Below are 8,881 nucleotides of genomic sequence, written 5' to 3' on the forward strand. Positions count from 1 at the left end.
CAATGATTGGTGATAGCACTTGTGACACTTTTTTGTATATAAGGGGTGGTAAGGTATTTAAATCTCCTGCCTTGTTTTTTAGTGCGTTGATAATAAGGGAGACTTCGTATGGGTTAGTCGGAGCTAGGAACAGACTATTACACCTGTAATAGTCGATCGCTGGCGCACTCAGCTCACGCACTGAAGACCGGGGGTCGATCCCTGGTACGGGTGAAAACATTAGGACGTGTTTCCTTAAGACATCTGCTGTCCATGTTCACTTAGCAGTAAAATAGGTACCTGGGTGTTAGTTGACGTGTGGGTCGCATCCTGGGGACAAAACTGACCTAATTTGCTCGAAATATTCTGCATAAGAAGGGGCTTTCCCTATAGTAGTATGTCACTGATGTCATCTGGGCCTGTATAACTGTACTTGTAGAAATAAAGATTGCCATTATCATTAAAAGACGTAATGAACGACTCAATGAATAAACAGAAGAATGGATGTGAACTCAAACAATGGCTCACTTGAGTAACAGGTCCAGCGGTGTTATCAGTCAGCTGTGATGGTTCTATATCCGATGATTTTACAACCATGACTTTAACAAGGTTGTATCAACCACCACCAACTGTGACGCTGCTGTCTTACCCTACACTTCCATGAGCTCTCAGCACTCTGCAGTGGCGTCAGCTGTGACAAAAACCCCAGGTAGCGGGACCTCAAATCCCAGACAGCTGTATCTTGTCACATATTCGAACTGAGGTCCATCATGAAACTGAATGCTGCGGACTGTCCCTTGCTGTCAGGAAGGGCTCCTGTTAAGCACCTTTGTTTTCTTAGGCGAGATCTATTCTTGGTCCTGACGAGAATTTAATACAAGGTTAAGGAAGCTTCAGGTACTGGAGAATCTGGTGGAATGAATAATTGAATCATAAGTGAAGCTAATAATATAATGACCGGGCTGGCTAGGCATAACATGCAGTAAAGCATTAATTAGAATATTGAATAAAGTGGGACTGAGGACACTTCAGTGGGATTCTTAAACCAAAGCTTTGAGGTGTCCTGTAGCTCGATTGCTAACGCACTCAGCTCACACACTGAGATCCGTGGTTCGATCCCCGGTAAGAGTGGATATATTAGGACGTGTTTCCTTAAGATACCTGCTGTCCCTGTTCACCTTTCAGTAAACATGTACCTGGATGTTAGTCGACTGGTGTAAGTCGCATCCTGGGGACAAAATTGACCTGTCATTGATGTCACCTAGACCTGTAAAGTCTTGTACATGTACTTAGAGAAATAAAGATTATTGTTATTAGTTACATATCTGTGCCCCTGAAACAACACACAAGAGTCTTGTGTGTTGTTTCAGGGGCATAGATGCGTCCAGTATAATCTTGTAACAAGACTATGCTGGACGGGTTGCCTTTGTTGCACCAGAGATGCCATACATCAGGCACAGAATATTTTGCATTTCTTCTCCGGGCTATTCAAGACAGGTTCTTTGATGGCGGTGCAAGGCTCATGATCCAGGGAGTTGGAGGTACCTTCCACTTTCTTGGATCAAATCTTATTACTGCCCAGCTGTATAGTCCTTGTGGCTTAGCGCTTCTTTTTGATTATAATAATAATAATAATAATTATTATAATAATAATAAACAGTACAGAATGGGTCACATAACCAGAGACCAAACAAAACGTTACTCGTCAATCCTAACCAGCCTGATAAGAAGGGCAAAAAAATTGTATTATGAGAACAGATTATCCAACTTACGAGGTGATATAAAAAAGACCTGGAAGACCCTATCAGAAATTCTGGGAACAAAAAAGATATCACGACATAGCGAAATAAAATTAACAAAATCAGATGAACCCCAACTCCCACCAGCAGAAACAGCAAACAGACTCAATGATTTCTTCTCCACTATAGGTCAAAACCTTGCCAATAATATCCCAAGCTCAGATACCCCACCAAATGACTACCTCATTGGCAACTACCCGAACACACTGTTCCTAGCTCCGACTAACCCATACGAAGTCTCCCTTACTATCAACGCACTGAAAAACAAGGCAGGAGATTTAAATACCTTACCACCCTTTATATACAAAAAAGCGTCACAAGTACTATCACCAATCATTGCAACACTCTTTAACAAATCCATTGAATCCTCCACCTTCCCTACAGTTCTCAAAATAGCAAGGGTCACCCCGATCCATAAAGGAGGAGACCAAACAGAGTTGAATAACTATAGGCCAATATCCAATTTACACCCTCTCTCAAAAATCTTCGAAAAATTAATTCATAAACGAATATACTCCTACCTCATCTCCCATAACATTCTCAACCCCTGCCAATTTGGATTCAGGCCTAATAAAAATACTAATGATGCTATTATACACATGCTAGAACATATATACACTGCAATAGAGAAAAAAGAAGTCCCACTGGGGATCTTCATTGACTTACGTAAAGCTTTTGATACAGTTGACCATGACTTGCTCCACGTAAAATTATCACACTATGGTATTAGAGGGCACTCCCTCAACTACCTCAAGTCTTACCTCAGCAACAGAAGCCAATATGTGTACGCTAATGGGGCAAGCTCTTCCGCACAACCAATTACAGTTGGTGTCCCACAGGGAAGTGTCCTTGGCCCTCTTCTCTTTCTCCTATACATAAATGACCTACCAAATGCTTCGCAATTACTCAAACCCACACTTTTTGCAGATGACACCACATACGTCTTCTCTCACCCGAGCCCAGTCACGCTAGCCAATACTGTAAACACCGAACTACAGAAAATATCTACCTGGATGAGGACTAACAAACTTACACTAAACATTGACAAAACCTACTTCATTCAGTTTGGTAGCAGAGCTACAGATGTACCTCTTAACATAACGATAAACGGATCACCTATCACAAAGCTAACAGAGGGAAAATTCTTAGGAATCCACCTCGATAATAGACTCAAATTTCATACACATATACAACAAATTTCTAAGAAAATTTCCAAGACTGTAGGCATACTATCGAAGATACGGTACTATGTTCCACAGTCAGCCCTCCTGGCCCTTTATCACTCTCTTATTTACCCCTATCTCACCTATGGAATTTGTGCATGGGGCTCAACAACAACTAACCATCTCAGACCACTAATTACCCAACAAAAGGCTGCAGTTAGAATGATAAAAAATTCTCACTACAGGCAGCACACTCCACCAATATTCAAAACACTCAACCTACTCACCATACAAAACATCCATACTTATTATTGCACTTATTACATACATAGAACACTTAACTCTGATATTAACCCTCCCCTCAAACATCTCCTTGCCAACCTCAACAGAACACATGACCATAATACAAGGCACAGATCACTCTTTGATGTTCCTCGTGTCCATCTCACGCTATGCAAAAACTCAATGCACATAAAAGGCCCTAAAATCTGGAATTCATTACCTTTAAATATAAAAGAAACACTACCTGTTTATAAATTCAAGTCTCTTCTCAAAGTTCACTTACTCACTCAAAACCAAATAAATACTGAATAAATGAACCATATAAATTGTATATCCTAAATGTTACTCACAATTATATCACACAAATGTTAAACCTAACTTTGTTATTTTTTTTTAAATACACTACCTAACAGAATACTCCATTCTACTGAATGAACAGCAATGCATACAACCATATGACCTGTCTTTGTAATACTCATTTGTATTTTATAGTGATCTGTTTACAATAATGTCTTATCACTGATTTCATCATTGCTTAGTTAATCTTAAGTTAATTTTAAGCCAGCCCATAATGCTATGCATATAAGTGGCTTTGGCATGCTGCTCTTACCTGTATTTTTTGTACCTCTGTTTGTATGCTAAATTTCTAAATAAATAAATAAATAAATAAATTATTACTGCCTATTCCCTGTCAGCGCATGACTCCTACTCACTTAGCTCTTCTCAGTGATCATATAATAATAATAATAATAATAATAATAAAGGATTATTATTATGATATAAATAAAATTTTCAGAACGCAAAAAAAGATAACTGATGAATATTGCTCCTCGGCATGTTTGGCAATAAAATATTGTTAAAAATATGCCGAGGTAAAAAGTTGAAAGTGAACATAGATAAGAGTAAGGTGATGAGGGGTATCAAATGATTTAGATAAAGAAGAATTGGATATCACATTGGAAAGAGGGAGTATGGAAGAAATTAATGTTTTCAGATATTTGGGAGTTGATGTGTCAGCGGATGGGTTTATGAAGGATGAGGTTAACAATAGAATTGATGAAGGAAAAAATGCGAGTGGTGCGTTGAGGTATATGTTAGTTTAATATTTTTATTATGCACCCCATACCCATCCTGTGGGCGGTAGTCAAAAGATTAGAGAGTGAGGTATATGTAGACAAAAAACGTTATGGAGGCAAAGAAGGGAATGTATGAAAGTATAGTGGTACCAACACTCTTATATGGGTGTGAAGCTTGGGTTGTAAATGCAGCAGCAAGGCGGCTGGAGGCTGTAAATATTATGCAGAGAATTCGGAGTGTGGAAATTAGGAGAAGGTGTGGAGTTAATAAAAGTATTAGTCAGAGGGCTGAAGAGAGGTTGTTGAGGTGGTTTGGTCATTTAGAAAGAATGGATCAAAGTAGAATGACATGGAGAGCTCATAAATCTGTAGGTGAAGGAAGGCAGGGTAGAGGTCGTCCTTGAAAAGGTTGGAGGCAGGGGGTAAAGGAGGTTTTGTGGGCGAGGGGTTTGGACTTCCAGCAAGCACGTGTAAGTGTGTTAGATAGGAGTGAATGGAGACGAATGGGTTTTGGGACCTGACAAGCTGTTGGAGTGTGAGCAGGGTAATATTTAGTGAAGGGATTCAGGGAAACCGGTTATTTTTATATAGCTGGATTTGAGTGCTGGAAATGGGAAGTACAATCCATGCACTTTAAAGGAGGGGTTTGGGATATTGGCAATTTGGAGGGATATGTTATATATCTTTATATATGCTTCTAAACTGTTGTATCTGGGCGCCTCTGCAAAAATAGTGATTGTGTATGTGTGAGGTGAAAGTGTTGAATGATATAAGTATTTTCTTTTTGGAGATTTTCTTTCTTTTTGGGTCACCCTGCCTCGGTGGGAGACAGCCGACTTGTTGAAAAAAAAAAATCAGTTGTTCAATGGGTTGAGCATATGTTGAAAAACTGAACATAATCTATTGTAACCCAGCAGAGCCTAACAGCCTAACATAACTCACCCTAACTTAATGTAATGTAACAAAAAATTAATCTAGTGTACTCGCCATGTACCTTGTAAAATTGTTTCATAAGTAATAACATAATTTCTTATTTCTACAAGTACACATACAAGGTATACAGGCCTAGCAGACATCAGTGACATACTACTATATACAAAACCTCATGTTATGCAGAGCATTTCAGGCAAATTAGGTCAGTTTTGTCCCCAGGATGTGACCCACACCAGTTGACTACCACCCAGGTACCCATTTTACCAATGGGTGAACAGCAGTCGAGCTCCTTCGGTTAGTGGAAATGGCCACATAGAACAGGCCAGGATGCAAGAGATGTGTCCTCATACAGGACTTTGCAAAATCAAGTTCCTTAACGTAAGGCACAATAGTGCACTATTCCTCATGTGCAACACATAGTGTATTAGCTTTACAGGAGCAACCACAGATGTGACAATGCAAGAGTGCAGCATAGGAGTAGGCAGTATCAGATTAGGCTCCACAATGTGGAGCCTAATATCTCATAATATTTGGCCACCTCTGGTGGTCAAATATTATGAGTAGGCACCTTTAAGAATTGTGCAGGAAAAAGAATATATGGCTTTGCATCAGGATCCTTCCACCCAAGAGACAGGTATAGGGAAAGGTCTTGCTGATTGAATATGAGGACTAGTGAATTAATGTTTACCAGAATTTAAGCCTTTCAACTGCAGCCACTCCAGGATTTAGAAACCAATGCCCTCCTCACATGCTTGACCAACCAATGGGAAATGATGCTATGACACTTATTCAGATTTCTAGTGGCAAGCACATTTTCCACTGGGCTACCATGATACAAGGAGGGAATAAGTATGCCACAGACCAGAAGTATTATTATCAAGCTATCCTTCGAGACCTGGAGGATGTTAAGTTGCAATATCTCCCCATGCTGTGCTTCTAACTGCCACTTTAAACTTAGCAACCTTTAAGCCAGCTGGAGTCAGACTGTAACATACAAGGGAATGCAGCTGTCTTTCAAGGACTTCTTACTATCCCATGCACAACTTTAGGATAGCTCATGCACAACAGCAAGGTTTAGCAAAACAGCATATTAAGACTTAGTAAAACTGCTTATTTAGGCTGGGAGCACTAAATATGTTAGCAGTATTTCAACTACTAATAGATGTGGGCAGACCTGCAAGAATGCAGAATTGCACATTTTCTATCACCACTGCTGAAACCAGTTACCTCATGTTGTACTTCTGCCAGAAGATGAACTGCCCAATGGGCCACCAGGTAGTCCACCTGAAGGTCCACCTGGCAATACAGAGTCCTTCGAGTGGTGCAGATCACCTCAAGGACTAACAGATGGTGATCATTCCATGATCCCCCTTAGCAAAATTTAATGAATGGGGAAAATCTCTTCACTGTTCGAGCCAAATTAGGAAGGCACTTGAAGAGCCCTGGGTTCTAATTCAGGGTAAGCTACACAAATCTCACCACCACAGTAAGATGACCCAGCATTGGCAGGGATGTCGATACAGGTGAATGGGTTTTGATCCAGAGTAAATGGAATTACCTTTCAATTCCCTGGATCAAGTATGACTGACTCCCATTCACCAAGCTCTGTATGACAGCTACAAGTTTTGTGCTTCCATGTAAATATAAAAGAGGAGAGTTTGTGGTGAGGGCAGACACTAGTGTGGGTTAGAGTAGCTTATCTTAACTTCTAGTGTGGATAAGTGTAGATCAGCTCAGACTTGAGTATGGGTGAGTGTTTTACAAGGTTAGGTTAAAGGTTCCTAACTTTATTACAAGCTAAGAGCTGTTACCTACATCAGCTCATTTTAAAGTCCCCCCCCCCCTCTCTCTTACACACAAATGCATATGCAAATAGTAATCCAGTGTTAAGAATTTCTGAACTGTAATTTCCATTAATAAAATCAGATTATAATTATTCATCAATTTGCCAAGCCTCACATCTAACAGTATATTCATATATTCTGTGCAACCTTCACTGCTTTAAAAACACAGTTATATTGAAATAGCTTTATTATAGCACATCATATAATGTTTTATTAACAGAATTTCAATAATTAACACTGCTACATAGTTACAGAAAAAATAATAATAGAACAAAGGCTCTTGGAACAAAACATTGCAAAGATAGTTTTTAATGCTATATCAGTAGATTATACAGTCTCATCTAATGTGTATTTACAGAAAAATAAACTACATTACAATTTGGCAAACAACACACATCATGATCATATACCATTGTCTGTTTGCTTTGTTAATGGGGTTAAATGCCTAACAACTACACCTGTGTCATTAAGGCTGTACATAATCTTTTCCACCACCAGACAAGAATACTTTAATCCCTTAAGTAAGGTGTATACATATACAGTGATATACATACTGTATAAACTTCATCTTGCTTTTTTTCAAATGCACTGTGTAGCATTTTCCAAATGCAGTGTGTAGTTGGAGGAATGGGTGAAGGTGGTTTCATATGGTAGGGGTTTGAGCAACCAGCAGGCATGTGTGAGCATGTTAGATCAGGTCTGGTGGAGATGGCTTCTTTTATGGATTTGATGTGCTGTTGAAGTGTGAGCAAGGTAGAATTCATGATTTTAATCAGTGAAACTGGTTAGCTGAACTTGAGTCCTGGAGGTGGGAAATACAGTGCCTGCACTCTGGGAAAGGGATGGGAATATTATTGGTCAGAGGGTTATCTCAATGGTGATATCTGCTCATTTCTAGCAAGATAGTTATTAAAAGAATAATGGTGGATATTTACTTTCTTCCTAGGTAGTAGGTTGGTAGACAGCAACCACCCAGGGTGCTACCGTTCTGCCAAGTGAGTGTAAAATGAAAGCCTGTGTGTAACTGTTCTAGATGATGGTAGGATTGCTGGTGTCTTTTTTCTGTCTCATAAACATGCAAGATTTCAAGTATGTCTTGTTACTTTTACTTACACTTAGGTCACATTACAGATGCATGTACAAGGATATACAGTGGTACCTTGGGATACGAACAGCTCAAAACTCGAACAATTATTTAAGCGTATTTATGTAAGTGCTTTTGTATGTGTATTTCTGGGGGTCTGAACCAGATTAATCTAATTTACATTATTCCTTATGGGAACAAATTTGTTCGGTATTGGCACTCGAACAGCCTTCTGGAACGAATTAAGTTTGTATCCAAAGGTACCACTGTATATACACACCCCTCTGGGTTTTCTTCTATTTTCTTACTAGTTCTTGTTCTTATTTCCTCTTATCTCCATTGGGAAGTGGAACAGAATTCTTCCTCTGTAAGCCATGCGTGTCATAAGAGTCGACTAAAATGCCGGGAGCAAAGGGCTAGTAACCCCTTCTCCTGTATACATTACTAAAGTTAAAAAGAGAAACTTCTCTTTTTCTTTTTGGGCCACCCTGCCTTGGTGGAAAACAGCTGATTTGTTGAAAGATGATGATTTACTTCCTTGAGACAACCCACTTTTAGTGGAAGGGCTGATGCAGTAAATATATAAATACATATACCTGCATTACTGACTTTTATACTGGGCATAAAATAGTGCACTTGACAAAAAAATAGCACTGCTAGCATTACTTATTTTATATCTTTTTGTGCTCATACACACACTTGATAAAACATATACCATTTC

General features: G+C 39.3%; 2 protein-coding genes across 3 annotated transcripts in view; both read right to left on the reverse strand.

The window, feature by feature from the left end:
* LOC128697763 (uncharacterized) overlaps positions 1-650 on the reverse strand; it is a 197,957-nt gene extending 197,307 nt beyond the window's left edge. Inside the window, exon 1 of the mRNA XM_053789662.2 lies at positions 508-650. The gene's annotated coding sequence lies outside the window, so the exon portion shown is untranslated. The remainder of the gene's footprint in view (positions 1-507) is intronic.
* Positions 651-7,245: 6,595 nt separating this feature from the next.
* Positions 7,246-8,881, reverse strand: part of LOC128697761 (uncharacterized) — a 201,383-nt gene continuing 199,747 nt past the window's right edge. For both annotated transcript variants that reach the window (XM_070099669.1, XM_070099668.1), the window contains exon 49: positions 7,246-8,881. This exon is cut by the window's right edge and continues 1,538 nt beyond it. The gene's annotated coding sequence lies outside the window, so the exon portion shown is untranslated.

The sequence above is a fragment of the Cherax quadricarinatus genome, chromosome 68 (assembly GCF_038502225.1).
Source record: "Cherax quadricarinatus isolate ZL_2023a chromosome 68, ASM3850222v1, whole genome shotgun sequence".
In the NCBI taxonomy this organism is placed as follows: Eukaryota; Metazoa; Arthropoda; class Malacostraca; order Decapoda; family Parastacidae; genus Cherax; species Cherax quadricarinatus.